The 19304-nt window shown below is 41.7% G+C and overlaps 1 non-coding gene and 1 pseudogene across 1 annotated transcript; one reads left to right on the top strand and one right to left on the bottom strand.

The window, feature by feature from the left end:
- Positions 1 to 13841: 13841 nt before the first annotated feature.
- Positions 13842 to 14020, top strand: LOC134982305 (U1 spliceosomal RNA; annotated as a pseudogene).
- A 2083-nt stretch (positions 14021 to 16103) lies between these two features.
- LOC134982968 (U1 spliceosomal RNA) lies at positions 16104 to 16266 on the bottom strand. Its single transcript, XR_010191582.1, has one exon. It is a non-coding gene; the product is annotated as a U1 spliceosomal RNA (small nuclear RNA).
- Positions 16267 to 19304: the final 3038 nt, after the last annotated feature.

Here is a 19304-nt window from a genome sequence, read left to right as displayed (position 1 = left end):
CAGGGGATGGGGCATGGCCAACATGAGCCCCACACCAAAGGAGGGTGGGGGTGTTTAATGCGAACTAGGGGTCATCCAAGCACTGCAAAAGGCCGCCATGCCCTGCATGCCCCTTTTCTCTTTTTATATGCAGATGAGGGTTCCAGCCAACTTTGGCCCACTGCTTGGATGACATCACCGTATGCAAATCCGTCTGCTGCAGACCTTCCCCCAGGAATGCTTGTACTAGTTGTTGGATATGGTTTGATATTTGATGGTGCTTCAGTATTAGGCAGCCTTCCGCCCTCCCATGTTCATCTGAAAAGATGTGGTCTCCCTGCAGTTGTTGTCCCCAGACGAGAGTTCCCTTGTGCTTCCTCAGTTGAATCTCCTTAACTTGAAGGGGGAGGGGCTGCCCGAGCTGCCACCCTCCCCAGCCCTATCCCAACTCATACTTATTTTACATATTAGATCTCTTGATCATGAAGATTGTTCTCACAGGGTGAGGTTCATCCATTATATTTTAAAATAGGAAGGTACAAATTACATATTTGAATTGCATCTATGTGCTGGATTCAAATGTCCCCCCCCCCTTCCTTTCTCAATTGTGCCCGTCAGCAGCTATTCTAAGGTTGCTGCCAATGGGTGTGACACATTAATTTCTTCTGTGGGGTACACTGGACTCCACAAGGATTCACATTGGGGTGTAGAGTAGGATCTTGATCTGAGGCACCAACCGGCTCAAAGCTTTTGACTGTTCCCAAGAAGCTCAGTGCATTCTCCTCTATAACCCCGCTTCCATGAACAGGGAGCTCAGTTTGTAGTTGGTGCCTTCAGTAGCAGGCCAATTAACAGGGGCCTGCCTCAGGCAGCCTATTCTTAGCTATTAATTTTGACAAGAAAAGAAGAACTTGTTTTATGAGAATCTACAAGGGCTGCAGCAGGCTAGGTCTAATAGACATCTTTACTGCAGCTTCATCACTCCCAGCGGCGCTATATACTCCCGTGCCCTGGTTGCTGGGTCACTGCAGCGGAGGCTCCGGTTTCATCCTAAGGTCAGTCACACACACACCACCCTTCCGGATCACGATGCCGCTGATGAAGGGGAGCGAGGCCGTAGGGGGTGGGCCGTGTGCGCACTGCGGTGGACACTGATTACTGGGCAGCCGCTCCACTAGCCACCAGGTACAGTTAAGGAGCACAGGTCTGGGGGTTTTTCTCCTATATTAACCCAATTTTGTACTGCCCGCAGCGCATTGTGATAGGTAATAGGGCCTGATTCAGGTTGGATTGCAATCACAATAAGCGATCCAACTGCAAAAATTGCTAAGAGCATACGCATGTGCCTGCATTTTCTGCGGCACCCCGCAGAGAATGTGATCGCCTCTGCCTGTCAATCGGGGCGGGGAAGGGGGGGGAGAGGTGGGTCAGCAACACTCCATTTCCAAGTCAGGGATGGAGCGGTGCGGGGGCAAGGCTTCAAAATGGGGTCTGCAACGGAGGAGACACAGGGGGCGTGGTCACAGCGGCTGTATGACATCACATTCAGCCGCTGTGATCACAAAAATGGTGGCGGCTTCCTGCGCGCACATACAGTCTGCACCAGCAGGAGCCTACACCATTTTTTATGATCACGCTGAACTGCAGTGCGACTGCAATTACAGCATGGTCAAGAAGGGAGGCGTCATGCTGGGTGGCCATGCCCTGTCACTGTGCAGGAGCCAGCACCGCTCACACACTAGTCCCCGGGTGCAGCCCCCAACCCCCGGGACACCCGGAGCAACAAAATGTAGATTCAGGCCACCAGGCCACGCCCCTACCTATGAAACCATGCCTCCTTTTTACCATTGCGCTGCTTATCTGCGCGCACTGCATTACAATCTCCCTCGCCACCTCTCTGGGTGTCACCAGTGATAGTGACACTTCTGCCATGCTTGTAGCAGCTGGTCCTAAGATCTACGCCTCAAACCCTGAGTGTTTGCCCTTGTGACTTGTTGATCATCATAGCGAAGCAGATGCTTACAGAAAACTGCAGGGGCTTAGATTGAAAATAAAAAAATTGATGGGTATAAGGTAGAGAGGAGCGGGTTCGGTTCTCCGAGAACCGAATTCCCCACGAACTCCACGTGGTTTACACTGGTCCGAGGCCGGCTCGGTTGTTCCCGCCTGACTCGGAAAACCTGAACAAGGGAAAATGTCATCATCCCGCTGTCGGATTCTCGCGAGATTCGGATTCCATATAAAGAGCTGCGCGTTGCTGCCATTTTTACTCGTGCATTGAAGAGAGAGCGGAGAGGACGTGGCTATGTTCTCTCAGTGGAAATCTCAATATCAGTGCTCAGTATCAGTGGTTACTTATTGCTGCTCAGTAATACTAGTAGTGTGTCTCTCCTGCTCAGTGTCAGTTCTCAGTAGTATCCTCATCAGTGCTCAGTATCACTGCTCATTGTCTTGTGCTGCATTGTGGTGCTCAGCATACTACAGTACATTACTAATAGTCCAGTGCTGCATCTTGCTGCTCAGTGTCAGTTCTAGTATCCTCATCAGTGCTCACTATCACTGCTCATTGCATTGTGGTGTTCTGTATACTACAATAACATAGTAATATAGTAACATAGTTTTTGAGGTTGAATAGAGGCAAATTGCCCATCGTGTTCAACCTGTTTTAAGTTGTGATGATTCTACATACTTGCTGAATAATGTTTTATGACTAGTTAGCTACTATAACTCATGTTACCCCCGGATTAACCATGTTGATATTTTAAGTATTATAACCTTGGATAGCTTTTTCATTCAGAAATGTATCCATTCCTTTTTTAAATCCAATTACAGAGTCCGCCATTACCACCTTCCCTGGCAGGGAATTCCACATCCTGATTGCCCTAACAGTGAAGAAACCTTTCCTCCATTGCGTTCTGAACTTTCCTCCAGTCGCAGCGAGTGACCACGTGTTCTTTTAATAAATAATTCCTCTGATAACTCTTTGTTATGTATCTTTACATATTTGAAGATATTAATAATATCTCCTCTTAGGCACCTCTTTTCTAGTGTATAAATATTCAGCCTAGTAAGTCTTTCCTTATAGTCCAGTACTTTTAGGCCTTTAATCAATTTAGTCTTCAGGATCTCTTACACTTCCATGAGCAGCAGAGTAGTGCAATGGAAGCATGCTGGGCCCATAACCCAGAGGTCGATTGATCGAAACTATCCTCTGCTATGTGCATTTTTTTTTTTATAATTAAAGTAATCAAAAACTGGGATTGATATTTTGGCTCTTTTATTTTTACTTAAAGTACAATAACTTTTATCATTTTAATTTGTTTTAATAGTATATTGACAGCATTGTTTTCTTTAAAAAATCCACTTAATTTTCTTTACCCTATTACTGAAATGGTAATTGACAAAAACAAACTACATTGTCACCAGAAGAGCAATGCAAAATGTACAAGTGATATATGAAAATCATCTTCCATCTTGAATTTCAATGATGCATTGGGACAACAATTTGTGAGAAACATCTTCACCCATAAAGAAAGATTTTCTTAATTCCTTACCTGTGTGCTGATTAGATATCACTTTGTTTTCACATTAAACAGACTTCCCCGTGAGGAAGCAGCAAGGATGCAGTGACGTTTCCTGGTGTCAACCTGTATTATTTCAGTAGACATTGAAATGAGGATGCATCTTTGATGCCTTTCCAATGAAGCAAGTTTATTTCAGTAATAGGTGAAAAACCATTCCTACAAAGGTGTTAATCAGAGACTTGGCTTTGTGGACACTTTTCAGAGAGCAAATTTGTTAGCATAAACATAAAATCAGAAAATGAAGAGCTGTTTAATCACTCAATTGGACTTTTCTGCCAGCATATTTTTTTTTCTCTGCAACCCACTGCTAAATTGTGCTTCCTAGCTGTTTTTTTTATAAAATCACTTAATCAAATCTAACTCTGATTACATCAGAGAAGGCCAGGTACCCTACACCATAAGGGGGGTTTTTGAAATTTTGACTTGTCTACTTAAAGATCACCAAAATCTGATTACAAGGTCAATTACATCCCTGGGTGGGATTGAACCACCAACCTTTTGGTTAATAGCCGTATACACTAACTGATTGCGCCACAGCGAAACTTTGCAAAAGTACATACTGACAAAGGCTAATAAGCATTCATCTAGAACGTTTCCTATAAAAACTTTAAATAGTCAATAATCTGGAGAGTTTTTGTAAGATGTTTCTTCCATCAACCAATGAAGAAACACATTGGTACTTTCCCATGATGAGTGAGTGCTTCAGGATCTCTTGCACTTACATGTGCAGCAGAGTACTGTAATGGAAGCATGCTGGGTCCATAACCCAGAGGTAGGCAGATTGAAACTATCCTCTGCTATATGACTTGTCTACTTAAATATTACCAAAATTTGATCACAAGGTCAATTACGTCCCTGGATGGGATTGAACCACCAACCTTTTGATTAATAGCTGAACACACTAACCGATTGCGCCACAGAGACACTTTGCAAAAAGTACATACTGACAAAGACTAATAAGCATTCATCTAGAACGTTTCCTAGAAAAACTTTAAAAAGTCAATAACCTGGAGAGTTTTTGTAAGATGTTTCTTCCAGCAACCAATGAAGAAACACATTGGTACTTTCCCATGATGAGTGAGTGCTTCAGGATCTCTTGCACTTACATGTGCAGCAGAGTACTGCAATGGAAGCATGCTGGGCCCATCACCCAGAGGTAGGCAGATTGATACTATCCTTTGCTATATGCATTTTTTTTGTTCATTAAAGTAATCCAAAACTGGGATTGATATTTTAGCTTTTATTTTTACTTAAAGTACAATAACTTTTACCATTTTAATTTGTTTTAATAGTATATTGACAGTGTTGTTTTCTTTCAAAAATCCAATTAATTTTCTTTACCCGATTATTAAAATGGTAATTGACAAAAACAAACTACATTGTCACCAGAAGAGCAATACAAAATGTACAAGTGATATATTAAAATCATCTTTCCAGCTTGAATTTCAATGATGCATTGGGGCAACGATTTTGTGAGAAACATCTTCACCCTTAAATAAAGATTTTCTTAATTCCTTACCTGTGTGCTAATTAGATATCACCTTGTTTTCACATTAAACAGACTTCCACATGAGAAAGCAGCAAGGATGCAGTGGCGTTAATGTTTCCTGGTGTCAACCTGTATTATTTCAGTAGATATTGAAATGAGGATGCATCTTGCTGCCTTTCCAATGAAGCAAGTTTAATTTAGTAATAGGTGAAAAACCATCCCTACAAATATGTTAATCAGATACTTGGCTTTGTGGACACTTTTCAGAGAACAAATTAGTTAGCATAAAAATAAAGCCAGAAAATGAAGAGCTGTTTAATCACTCAATTGGATTTTTCTGCCAGCATATTTCTTTTTCTCTGCAACCCACTGCTAAATTGTGCTTCCTAGCTGTTTTTTTATAAAATCACTGATTCAAATCTAACTCTGATTACATCAGAGTAGGCCAGGTACCCTACACCATAAGAAGAGGGTTTGAAATTTTGACTTGTCTACTTAAAGATCACCAAAATCTGATTACAAGGTCAATTACATCCCTGGGTAGGATTGAACCACCAACCTTTTGGTTAATAGCCAAACATACTAACCGATTGCGCCACAGAGACACCTTGCAAAAGTCAATACTGACAAAGGCTAATAATCATTCATCTAGAACGTTTCCTAGAAAAACTTTAAAAAGTCAATAATCTGGAGAATTTTTGTAAGAAACACATTGGTACTTTCCCATGATGAGTGAGTGCTTCAGGATTTCTTGCACTTACATGGGCTATTAACCAAAAGGTTGGTGGTTCAATCCCACCCAGGGATGTAATTGACCTTGTCATCAGATTTTGGTGATCTTTAAGTAGACAAGTCAAAATTTCAAACCCCCTCTTATGGTGTAGGGTACCTGGCCTTCTCTGACGTAATCAGAGTTAGATTTAATTAAGTGATTTTATAAAAAACAGCTAGGAAGCACAATTTAGCAGTGGGTTGCAGAGAAAAAAATAACATTTTAAACCTACCGGTAATTTTTTTTCTTCGTAGTCCGTAGAGGATGATGGGGACTCCGTAAGGACCATGGGGGATAGACGGGCTCCGCAGCAGACATGGGCACTTTAAGAAAGACTTTAGATCTGGGTGTGCACTGGCTCCTCCCTCTATGCCCCTCCTCCATACCTCAGTTAGAGAAACTGTGCCCAGAGGAGACGGACAGTACGAGGAAAAGATTTTTGTTAATCCAAGGTCAAGATTCATACCAGCCACACCAATCACACCGTATAACTTGTGATATACTACCCAGTTAACAGTATGAATCAAATCTAACTCTGATTACATCAGAGAAGGCCAGGTACCCTACACCATAGCAGGGGTTTTCGAAATTTTGACTTGTCTACTTAAAGATCAACAAAATCTGATAATAAGTTCAATTACATCCCTGGGTGGGATTGAACCACCAACCTTTTGGTTAATAGCCGTATACACTAACTGATTGCGCCACAGCGAAACTTTGCAAAAGTACATACTGACAAAGGCTAATAAGCATTCATCTAGAACGTTTCCTATAAAAACTTTAAATAGTCAATAATCTGGAGAGTTTTTGTAAGATGTTTCTTCCATCAACCAATGAAGAAACACATTGGTACTTTCCCATGATGAGTGAGTGCTTCAGGATCTCTTGCACTTACATGTGCAGCAGAGTACTGTAATGGAAGCATGCTGGGTCCATAACCCAGAGGTAGGCAGATTGAAACTATCCTCTGCTATATGACTTGTCTACTTAAATATTACCAAAATTTGATCACAAGGTCAATTACGTCGCTGGATGGGATTGAACCACCAACCTTTTGATTAATAGCTGAACAAACTAACCGATTGCGCCACAGAGACACTTTGCAAAAAGTACATACTGACAAAGACTAATAAGCATTCATCTAGAACGTTTCCTAGAAAAACTTTAAAAAGTCAATAACCTGGAGAGTTTTTGTAAGATGTTTCTTCCAGCAACCAATGAAGAAACACATTGGTACTTTCCCATGATGAGTGAGTGCTTCAGGATCTCTTGCACTTACATGTGCAGCAGAGTACTGCAATGGAAGCATGCTGGGCCCATAACCCAGAGGTAGGCAGATTGATACTATCCTTTGCTATATGCATTTTTTTTGTTCATTAAAGTAATCCAAAACTGGGATTGATATTTTAGCTTTTATTTTTACTTAAAGTACAATAACTTTTACCATTTTAATTTGTTTTAATAGTATATTGACAGTGTTGTTTTCTTTCAAAAATCCAATTAATTTTCTTTACCCGATTATTAAAATGGTAATTGACAAAAACAAACTACATTGTCACCAGAAGAGCAATACAAAATGTACAAGTGATATATTAAAATCATCTTTCCAGCTTGAATTTCAATGATGCATTGGGGCAACGATTTTGTGAGAAACATCTTCACCCTTAAATAAAGATTTTCTTAATTCCTTACCTGTGTGCTAATTAGATATCACCTTGTTTTCACATTAAACAGACTTCCACATGAGAAAGCAGCAAGGATGCAGTGGCGTTAATGTTTCCTGGTGTCAACCTGTATTATTTCAGTAGATATTGAAATGAGGATGCATCTTGCTGCCTTTCCATTGAAGCAAGTTTAATTTAGTAATAGGTGAAAAACCATCCCTACAAATATGTTAATCAGATACTTGGCTTTGTGGACACTTTTCAGAGAACAAATTAGTTAGCATAAAAATAAAGCCAGAAAATGAAGAGCTGTTTAATCACTCAATTGGATTTTTCTGCCAGCATATTTCTTTTTCTCTGCAACCCACTGCTAAATTGTGCTTCCTAGCTGTTTTTTTATAAAATCACTGATTCAAATCTAACTCTGATTACATCAGAGTAGGCCAGGTACCCTACACCATAAGAAGGGGGTTTGAAATTTTGACTTGTCTACTTAAAGATCACCAAAATCTGATAACAAGGTCAATTACATCGCTGGGTGGGATTGAACCACCAACCCTTTGATTAATAACCAAACACACTAACCGATTGCGCCACAGAGACACTTTACAAACATACATACTGACAAAGGCTAATAAGCATTCATCTAGAACGTTTCCTAGAAAAACTTTAAAAAGTCAATAATCTGGAGAGTTTTTGTAAGATGTTTCTTCCATCAACCAACGAAGAAACACATTGGTACTTTCCCATGATGAGTGAGTGCTTCAGGATCTCTTGCACTTACATGTGCAGCAGAGTACTGCAATGGAAACATGCTGGGCCCATAACCCAGAGGTAGGCAGATTGAAACTATCCTCTGCTATATGCATTTTTTTTTGTTAATTAAAGTAATCCAAAACTGGGATTGATATTTTTGCTCTTTTATTTTTACTTAAAGTACAATAACTTTTACCATTTTAATTTGTTTTAATAGTATATTGACAGTATTGTTTTCTTTCAAAAATCCACTTAATTTTCTTTACCCTATTATTAAAATGGTAATTGACAAAAACAAACTACATTGTCACCAGAAGAGCAATACAAAATGTACAAGTGATATATTAAAATCATCTTTCCAGCTTGAATTTCAATGATGCATTGGGGCAACGATTTTGTGAGAAACACCTTCACCCTTAAATAAAGATTTTCTTAATTCCTTACCTGTGTGCTAATTAGATATCACCTTGTTTTCACATTAAACAGACTTCCACATGCGAAAGCAGCAAGGATGCAGTGGCGTTAATGTTTCCTGGTGTCAACCTGTATTATTTCAGTAGACATTGAAATGAGGATGCATCTTGCTGCCTTTCCAATGAAGCAAGTTTAATTCAGTAATAGGTGAAAAACCATTCCTACAAAGGTGTTAATCAGAGACTTGGCTTTGTGGACACTTTTCAGAGAGCAAATTTGTTAGCATAAACATAAAATCAGAAAATGAAGAGCTGTTTAAACAGCTACTGCCTGAGGGTCTCTTGACCTGGTGCAATACCTCTGTATCTTTTTGTTGAGGCGGGACACCATCATGTCTATCTGGAACAGTCCCCACCGACTTGCAATCTGTGCGAAGACTTCCTGATGGAGTCCCCACTCTCCTGGATGTAGGTCGTGTCTGCTGAGGAAGTCTGCTTCCCAGTTGTCCACTCCCGGAATGAACACTGCTGACAGTGCGCTTACATGATTCTCCACCCAGCGAAGAATTCTGGTGGCTTCCGCCATCGCCACTCTGCTCCTTGTGCCGCCTTGGCGGTTTACATGAACTACTGCGGTGACGTTGTCTGACTGGATCAGAACTGGTTGGTCGCGAAGTAAGGTCTCCGCTTGACATAGGGCGTTGTATATGGCCCTTAGCTCCAGGATGTTGATGTGAAGACAAGTCTCCTGACTTGACCAAAGACCTTGGAAATTTCTTCCCTGTGTGGCTGCTCCCCAACCTCGGAGGCTCGCGTTCGTGGTCACCAGGATCCAGTCCTGAATGCCGAACCTGCGGCCCTCTAGAAGGTGAGCACTCTGCAGCCACCACAGGAGAGATACCCTGGCCCTGGGGGACAGGGTGATCAACTGATGAATCTGTAGATGTGACCCGGACCACTTGTCCAGTAGGTCCCATTGCAAGATCCTCGCATGGAACCTGCCGAAGGGAATGGCCTCGTATGATGCCACCATCATTCCCAGGACTCGAGTGCAGTGATGCACTGACACCTGTTTTGGTTTCAATAGGTTCCTGACCAGAGTCATGAGTTCCTGGGCCTTTTCTATCGGAAGATAAACCCTTTTCTGGTCCGTATCCAGAATAATGCCCAAGCAAAGTCAGACGAGTCGTAGGAACCAACTGCGACTTCGGGATATTGAGAATCCAGCCGTTTTGCTGTAACACCTTCAATGAAAGTTATACGCTGTTCAGCAACTGCTCTCTTGATCTCGCTTTTATGAGGAGATCGTTCAAGTACGGGATAATTGTGACACCTTGCTTTCGCAGGAGCACCATAATTTCTGTCATTACCTTGGTGAAAATTCTCGGAGAAAATTCTGGAGAGACCAAACGGCAACGTCTGAAATTGGTAATGACAATACTGTACCGCAAATCTTAGGTACGCCTGATGAGGTGGATAAATGAGTACATGAAGGTATGCATCCTTTATGTCCAGAGATATCATAAAATCCCCCCCTTCTAGGCTGGCGATGACCGCTCTTAGCGATTCCATCTTGAACTTGAACCTTTTCAAGTATAGGTTCAGGGATTTTAAATTTAATATGGGTCTGACCAAACCGTCCGGTTTTGGGACTACAAACAGGGTCGAATAATTTCCCTTTCCTTGTTGAAGCAGGGGAACCTTGACCACCACCTGTTGAAGATACAATTTGTGAATTGCATTTAACACTATCTCCCTTTCCTGGGGAGAAGATGGTAGGGCCGATTTGAAAAACCGGCGAGGAGGCACCTCTTCGAATTTCAGCTTGTAACCCTGAGAAACAATTTCTATTGCCTAGGGATCCACCTGCGAATGAACCCAGATGTGGCTGAAAACTCGAAGACGTGCCCCCAACTGGGCGGACTCCTTTAGCGGAGCCCCAGCGTCATGCGGTGGATTTTGTAGAGGCCGGGGAGGACTTCTGTTCCTGGGAACTAGCTGTGTTGTGCAGCTTCTTCCCTCTGCCCTTACCTCTGGCAAGAAAGGACGCACCTCGTACTTTCTTGTTTCTCTGTGATCGAAAGGACTGCATTTGATAATGTGGTGCTTTCTTAGGCTGTGAGGGAATATAAGGCAAAAAATTTGATTTACCAGCTGTAGCTGTGGAGACAAGGTCCGAGAGACCTTCCCCAAACAATTCCTCACCCCTGTAAGGTAAAACCTCCATATGCCTTTTTGAGTCGGCATCACCTGTCCATTGCCGGGTCCATAGGACTCGTCTAGCAGAAATCGACATAGCGTTTATTCTAGAACCCAGTAGACTAATGTCACTTTGAGCATCTCTCATATATAGGACAGCATCTTTTATATGCCCTATGGTCAATAACATAGCATCCTTATCTAGGGTCTCAATCTCTGCTGATAAGGTATCTGTCCATGCTGCCACCGCGCTACAACCTCGGCCGACGCAATTGCCGGTCTGAGTAAGGTACCAGAATGTGTGTAAATGGACTTTAGGGTAACCTCCTGCTTGCGGTCAGCAGGGTCCCTGATGGTAGCCGTATCCTGGGATGGCAGCGCTACCTTTTTGGATAAGCGTGTCAATGCTTTATCCACCCTAGGGGAGGATTCCCACCGTATCCTGTCCATTGGCGGGAAAGGATACGCCATAAGAATCCTTTTGGGAATCTGCAGCTTTTTGTCTGGAGATTCCCAAGCTTTTTCACATAATTCGTTCAACTCATGTGAGGGGGGAAAGGTTATCTCAGGTTTCTTTCCCTTATACATGTGTACCCTCGTGTCAGGGACAGGGGACTCTGTGATGTGCAAAACATCTTTTATTGCAATAATCATATATCGAATACATTTAGCCAATTTTGGTTGTAACTTTGCATCATCGTAGTCGACACTGGAGTCAGAATCCGTGTCGGTATCTGTGTCAACTATTTGGGATAGTGGGCGCTTTTGAGACCCCGAAGGTCCCTGCGACATAGGGACAGGCATGGGTTGACTCCCTGACTGTTCCCTAGCTTCAGCTTTGTCTAATCTCTTGTGTAATAAGTTTACATTAGCACTTAAAACATTCCACATATCCATCCAGTCAGGTGTCGGCGTTGTCGATGGAGACACCACATTAATTTGCTCCTGCTCCTCTCTAGGAGAGCCTTCTACCTCAGACATGTCGACACACGTGTACCGACACACCATACACTCAGGGAATCCTCTTATCTGAGGACAGTTCCCCAACAAGGCCCTTTGGAGAGACAGAGAGAGAAAGTATGCCAGCACACACCCCAGCGCTATATGACCCAGGAAAAAAACACAATCATTTTATGTTTACCCAGTAGCGCTGTATTTCCATATATATATGCGCCTAATTATGTGCCCTCTCTTCTTTAAGACCCTCTTTCTACCGTGGTATAAGCAGGGGAGAGTCCATGGAGCTTCCCCTCAGCGGTGCTGTGGAGAAAATGGCGCTGGTGAGTGCTGAGGGAGAAGCCCCACCCCCTCAGCGACGGGCTTCTGTCCCGCTCAAATATAGTAAAAAAATGGCGGGGGCTCTTATATATATATACAGTGCCTAGCTGCATATATATTTATTTTGCCAAAGAGAGGTCTATATTGCTGCCCAGGGCGTCCCCCCTGCGCCCTTCACCCTTACACTGACTGCCGTGTGTGAGGTGTATGGGAGCAATGGAGCACAGCTTTACTGCTGTGCGTTACCTCAGTGAAGATCATGAAGTCTTCCGCCGCCTCTGAAGTCTTCTTTTCTTCTCATACTCACCCGGCTTCTATCTTCCGGCTCTGCGAGGGGGACGGCGGCGCGGCTCTGGGACGGACGGCGAGGGTGAGACCTGCGTACCGATCCCTCTGGAGCTAATGCTGTACAGTAGCCTAAGAAGCAGAGCCTATCAACTCACAGAAGTAGGTGTGCATCTCTCCCCTCCGCCCCTCGATGCAGGGAGTCTGTTGCCAGCAGGCTCCCTGAAAATAAAAAAATCTAACAAATATACTTTCTGTCAGGAAACTCAGGAGAGCTCCCTGAAAAGCACCCAGTCTCCTCTGGGCACAGTAGTAAACTGAGGTCTGGAGGAGGGGCATAGAGGGAGGAGCCAGTGCACACCCAGATCTAAAGTCTTTCTTAAAGTGCCCATGTCTCCTGCGGAGCCCGTCTATCCCCCATGGTCCTTACGGAGTCCCCAGCATCCTCTAGGACGTAAGAGAAAAATTATGCTGGCAGAAAAATCCAATTGAGTGATTAAACAGCTCCAGAGCTGCTCTGTAAGGCAAGTAAAAGGGTGTGGGCCCTGCAGCACTACCTGTAGTTTGCATTGTGCATTGGAAGCCTAGTTTGCTGTCTGTTTCCACTTCTTTTTTCTTGAGCCCCTCCCGTCTATACCCTTGTGCACTATCCTGACTTCTCCTCCCGTCTGCTTACTTTGTGCCTTCCAATGCACAATGCAAACTACAGGTAGTGCTGCAGGGCCCACACCCTTTTACTTGCCTTACAGAGCAGCTCTTGAGCTGTTACAGTGCCCAGCTGCTGCAAGAAATCAGCTTGAATGCTTCAGGGGCTGGGGCATGGCCAACATGAGCCCCACACCGAAGGAGGGTGGGGGTGTTTAATGCGAACTAGGGGTCTCGCACAATGCGAACTACAGGTAGTGCTGCAGGGCCCACACCCTTTTACTTGCATTACAGAGCAGCTCTGGAGCTGTTACAGTGCCCAGCTGCTGCAAGAAATCAGCTTGAATCCTTCAGGGGCTGGGGCATAGCCAACATGAGCCCCACACCGACGGAGGGTGGAGGTGTTTAATGCGAACTAGGGGTCATCCAAGTGCCGCAAAAGGCCGCCATGCCCTGCACGCCCCTTTTCTCTTTTCATATGCAGACGAGGGTTGAAGCCAACTTTGACCCACTGCTTGGATGACATCGCCATATGCAAATCCATCTGCTGCAGGCCTTCCCCCAGGAATGCTTGCACTAGTTGTTGCATTTGGTTTGTTGTTTGGGGGTGCTTCAGTATTAGGCAGCCTTCTGCCCTCCCATGTTCATCTGAAAATATGTGTTCTCCCTGCAGTTGTTGTCCCCAGATGAGAGTTCCCTTGTGCTGCCTCAGTTGAATCTCCTTTACTTGACAGAGATGTGCCTGAGCAGCGGCCCTCCCCAGCCCTATCCCAAATCATACTTATTTTGCATAGGAGATACCATGGTCATGAAGACTGTTCTCCCAGGGTGCGGTTCATTCATTGCATTCTGGGTATGCTGACCCCTGTGATTTCCCCAAATGTGGGAAACTCGACTGCATTATTTAATGCGAACTAGGGGTCATCCAAGCACCGCAAAAGGCCGCCATGCCCTGCATACCCCTTTTCTCTTTTCATAAGCAGACGAGGTTTGAAGCCAACCTTGACCCACTGCTTGGATGACATCACTTGCTGCCTTTCCAATGAAGCAAGTATAATTTAATAATAGGTGAAAAACCATCCCTACAAAGGTGTTAATCAGATACTTGGCTTTGTGGACACTTTTCAGAGCACAAATTTGTTAGCATAAAAATAAAGCCAGAAAATGAAGAGCTGTTTAATCACTCAATTGGATTTTTCTGCCAGCATATTTCTTTTTCTCTGCAACCCACTGCTAAATTGTGCTTTGTGGCTGTTTTTTTTATAAAATCACTTAATCAAATCTAACTCTGATTACATCAGAGAAGGCCAGGTACCCTACACCATAAGAGGTGGTTTGAAATTTTTACTTGTCTACTTAAAGATCACCAAAATCTGATAACAAGGTCAATTACGTCCCTAGGTGGGATTGAACCACCAACCTTTTGGTTAACAACTGAACACACTAACTGTTTGTGCCTCAGAGACACTTTGCGAAAGTACATACTGACAAAGGCTAATAAGCATTCATCTAGAACGTTTCCTAGAAAAACTTTAAAAAGTCAATAATCTGGAGAGTTTTTGTAAGATGTTTCTTCCATCAACCAATGAAGAAACACATTGGTACTTTCCCATGATGAGTGAGTGCTTCAGGATCTCTTGCACTTACATGTGCAGCAGAGTACTGTAATGGAAGCATGCTGGGTCCATAACCCAGAGGTAGGCAGATTGAAACTATCCTCTGCTATATGCATTGTTTTTTGTTAATTAAAGTAATCCAAAACTGGGATTGATATTTTTGCTCTTTTATTTTTACTTAAAGTACAATAACTTTTACCATTTTAATTTGTTTTAATAGTATATTGACAGTATTGTTTTCTTTCAAAAATCCACTTAATTTTCTTTACCCTATTATTAAAATGGTAATTGACAAAAACAAACTACATTGTCACCAGAAGAGCAGTACAAAATATACAAGTGATATATTAAAATCATCTTTCCAGCTTTAATTTCAATGATGCCTTGGTGCAACAATTTTGTGAGAAACATCTTCACCCATAAAGAAAGATTTTCTTAATTCCTTACCTGTGTGCTGATTAGATATCACCTTGTTTTCACATTAAACAGACTTCCCCATGAGGAAGCAGCAAGGATGCAGTGACGTTTATGTTTCCTGGTGTCAACCTGTATTATTTCAGTAGACATTGAAATGAGGATGCATCTTGCTGCCTTTCCAATGAAGCAAGTTTAATTCAGTAATAGGTGAAAAACCATTCCTACTAAAGGTGTTAATCAGAGACTTGGCTTTGTGGACACTTTTCAGAGAGCAAATTTGTTAGCATAAACATAAAATCAGAAAATGAAGAGCTGTTTAATCACTCAATTGGACTTTTCTGCCAGCATAATTTTTTTTCTCTGCAACCCACTGCTAAATTGTGCTTCCTAGCTGTTTTTTATAAAATCACTTAATCAAATCTAACTCTGATTACATCAGAGAAGGCCGGGTACCCTACACCATAAGAGGGGGTTTGAAATTTTGACTTGTCTACTTAAAGATCACCAAAATCTGATAACAAGGTCAATTACGTCCCTGGGTGGGATTGAATCACCAACCTTTAGGTTAATAGCCATACACACTAACTGATTGCGCCACAGCGACACTTTGCGAAAGTACATACTGACAAAGGCTAATAAGCATTCATCTAGAACGTTTCCTAGAAAAACTTTAAAAAGTCAATAATCTGGAGAATTTTTGTAAGAAACACATTGGTACTTTCCCATGATGAGTGAGTGCTTCAGGATCTCTTGCACTTACATGGGCTATTAACCAAAAGGTTCCCACCCAGTGATGTAATTGACCTTGTGATCAGATTTTGGTGATCTTTAAGTAGACAAGTCAAAATTTCAAACCCCCTCTTATGGTGTAGGGTACCTGGCCTTCTCTGACGTAATCAGAGTTAGATTTAATTAAGGTGCGCAAGGGCATAGAAGGGAGCGGTTTAAGAAAAGAGAAGTGGAAACAGACAGCAAACTAGGCTGGAGAGAGACCTGAGACAAAGAGATCTGAATTATACGAGAGCCGACCAGGGGAAACACAAATTATGCTGTCAAGTTTCCCACATTTGGGGAAATCGCAGGAGCAGCACACCCAGAGTGCAATGGGTGAGCCTTGCCCTGGGAGAAGCACCTTCATGATCATAGTATCTCACCTGGCAGGTAAGTAGGAGTTGGGCTAGTGCTGGGGAGGGTCGCTGCTCGGGTACGCCCCTGTCAAGTGAAGGAGATCCAACTGAGGCAGCACAAGGGAACTCTCGAAAGAAGAACAAGGCTAGAGGAAGATCTGAGACAAAGAAATCTGACTTTTACCAGAGCTGACCAGAGGAAAGCACAAACACAGTCCCCCACTACCACCAGGAAACATTAACGCCACTGCATCCTTGCTGCTTTCTCATGTGGTAGTCTATTTAATGTGAAAACAAGGTGATATCTAATTAGCACACAGAAAAGAAAATTAAGTGAATTTTTGAAAGAAAACAATACTGTCAATATACTATTAAAACAAATTAAAATGGTAAAAGTTATTGTACTTTAAGTAAAAATAAAAGAGCAAAAATGTCAATCCCAGTTTTGGATTACTTTAATTAACAAAAAAAATGCATATAGCAGAGGATAGTTTCAATCTGCCTACCTCTGGGTTATGGACCCAGCATGCTTCCATTACAGTACTCTGCTGCACATGTAAGTGCAAGAGATCCTGAAGCACTCACTCATCATGGGAAAGTACCAATGTGTTTCTTCATTGGTTGATGGAAGAAACATCTTACAAAAACTCTCCACATTATTGACTTTTTAAAATGTTTCTAGGAAACGTTCTAGATGAATGCTTATTAGCCTTTTTCAGTATATGCTTTTGCAAAGTGTCGCTGTGGCGCAATCAGTTAGTGTGTAAGGCTATTAACCAAAAGGTTGGTGGTTCAATCCCACCCAGGGACGTAATTGACCTTGTTATCAGATTTTGGTGATCTTTATGTAGACAAGTCAAAATTTCAAACCCCCTCTTATGGTGTAGGGTACCTGGCCTTCTCTGATGTAATCAGAGTTAGATTTGATTCAGTGATTTTATAAAAACAGCTAGGAAGCACAATTTAGCAGTGGGTTGCAGAGAAAAAGAAATATGCTGGCAAAAAAATCCAATTGAGTGATTAAACAGCTCTTCATTTTCTGGCTTTATTTTTATGCTAACAAATTTGTTCTCTGAAAAGTGTCCACAAAGCCAAGTCTCTGATTAACACCTTTGTAGGGATGGTTTTTCACCTATTACTAAATTAAACTTGCTTCATTGGAAAGGCAGCAAGATGCATCCTCATTTCAATATCTACAGAAATAATACAGGTTGACACCAGGAAACATTAACGCCACTGCATCCTTGCTGCTTTCTCATGTGGAAGTCTGTTTAATGTGAAAACAAGGTGATATCTAATTAGCACACAGGTAAGGAATTAAGAAAATCTTTATTTAAGGGTGAAGATGTTTCTCACAAAATCGTTGCCCCAATGCATCATTGAAATTCAAGCTGGAAAGATGATTTTAATATATCACTTGTACATTTTGTATTGCTCTTCTGGTGACAATGTAGTTTGTTTTTGTCAATTACCTTTTTAATAATCGGGTATAAAAATTAATTGGATTTTTGAAAGAAAACAATACTGTCAATATACTATTAAAACAAATTAAAATGGTAAAAGTTATTGTACTTTAAGTAAAAATAAAAGAGCAAAAATATCAATCCCAGTTTTGGATTACTTTAATTAACAAAAAAAAATGCATATAGCAGAGGATAGTTTCAATCTGCCTACCTCTGGGTTATGGACCCAGCATGCTTCCATTACAGTACTCTGCTGCACATGTAAGTGCAAGAGGTCCTGAAGCACTCACTTATCATGGGAAAGTACCAATGTGTTTCTTCATTGGTTGATGGAAGAAACATCTTACAAAAACTCTCCACATTATTGACTTTTTAAAATGTTTCTAGGAAACGTTCTAGATGAATGCTTATTAGCCTTTGTCAGTATGTACTTTTGCAAAGTGCCGCTGTGGCGCAATCAGTTAGTGTGTATGGTTATTAACCAAAAGGTTGGTGGTTCAATCCCACCCAGGGACGTAATTGACCTTGTTATCAGATTTTGGTGATCTTTAAGTAGACAAGTCAAAATTTCAAACCCCCTGTTATGGTGTAGGGTACCTGGCCTTCTCTGATGTAATCAGAGTTAGATTTGATTCAGTGATTTTATAAAAACAGCTAGGAAGCACAATTTAGCAGTGGGTTGCAGAGAAAAAGAAATATGCTGGCAAAAAAATCCAATTGAGTGATTAAACAGCTCTTCATTTTCTGGCTTTATTTTTATGCTAACAAATTTGTTCTCTGAAAAGTGTCCACAAAGCCAAGTCTCTGATTAACACCTTTGTAGGGATGGTTTTTCACCTATTACTAAATTAAACTTGCTTCATTGGAAAGGCAGCAAGATGCATCCTCATTTCAATGTCTACTGAAATAATACAGGTTGACACCAGGAAACATTAACGCCACTGCATCCTTGCTGCTTTCGCATGTGGAAGTCTGTTTAATGTGAAAACAAGGTGATATCTAATTAGCACACAGGTAAGGAATTAAGAAAATCTTTATTTAAGGGTGAAGGTGTTTCTCACAAAATCGTTGCCCCAATGCATCATTGAAATTCAAGCTGGAAAGATGATTTTAATATATCACTTGTACATTTTGTATTGCTCTTCTGGTGACAATGTCGTTTGTTTTTGTCAATTACCATTTTAATAATAGGGTAAAGAAAATTAAGTGGATTTTTGAAAGAAAACAATACTGTCAATATACTATTAAAACAAATTAAAATGGTAAAAGTTATTGTACTTTAAGTAAAAATAAAAGAGCAAAAATATCAATCCCAGTTTTGGATTACTTTAATTAACAAAAAAAAATGCATATAGCAAAGGATAGTTTCAATCTGCCTACCTCTGGGTTATGGGCCCAGCATTTTTCCATTGCAGTACTCTGCTGCACATGTAAGTGCAAGAGATCCTGAAGCACTCACTCATCATGGGAAAGTACCAATGTGTTTCTTCGTTGGTTGATGGAAGAAACATCTTACAAAAACTCTCCAGATTATTGACTTTTTAAAGTTTTTCTAGGAAACGTTCTAGATGAATGCTTATTAGCCTTTGTCAGTATGTACGTTTGTAAAGTGTCTCT

This window comes from Pseudophryne corroboree (genome assembly GCF_028390025.1).
Source record: "Pseudophryne corroboree isolate aPseCor3 chromosome 12 unlocalized genomic scaffold, aPseCor3.hap2 SUPER_12_unloc_1, whole genome shotgun sequence".
NCBI lineage: Eukaryota > Metazoa > Chordata > Amphibia > Anura > Myobatrachidae > Pseudophryne > Pseudophryne corroboree.
Note: the sequence above shows the minus strand (reverse complement) of the source record. Positions and strands in the feature narration are given on the sequence as shown.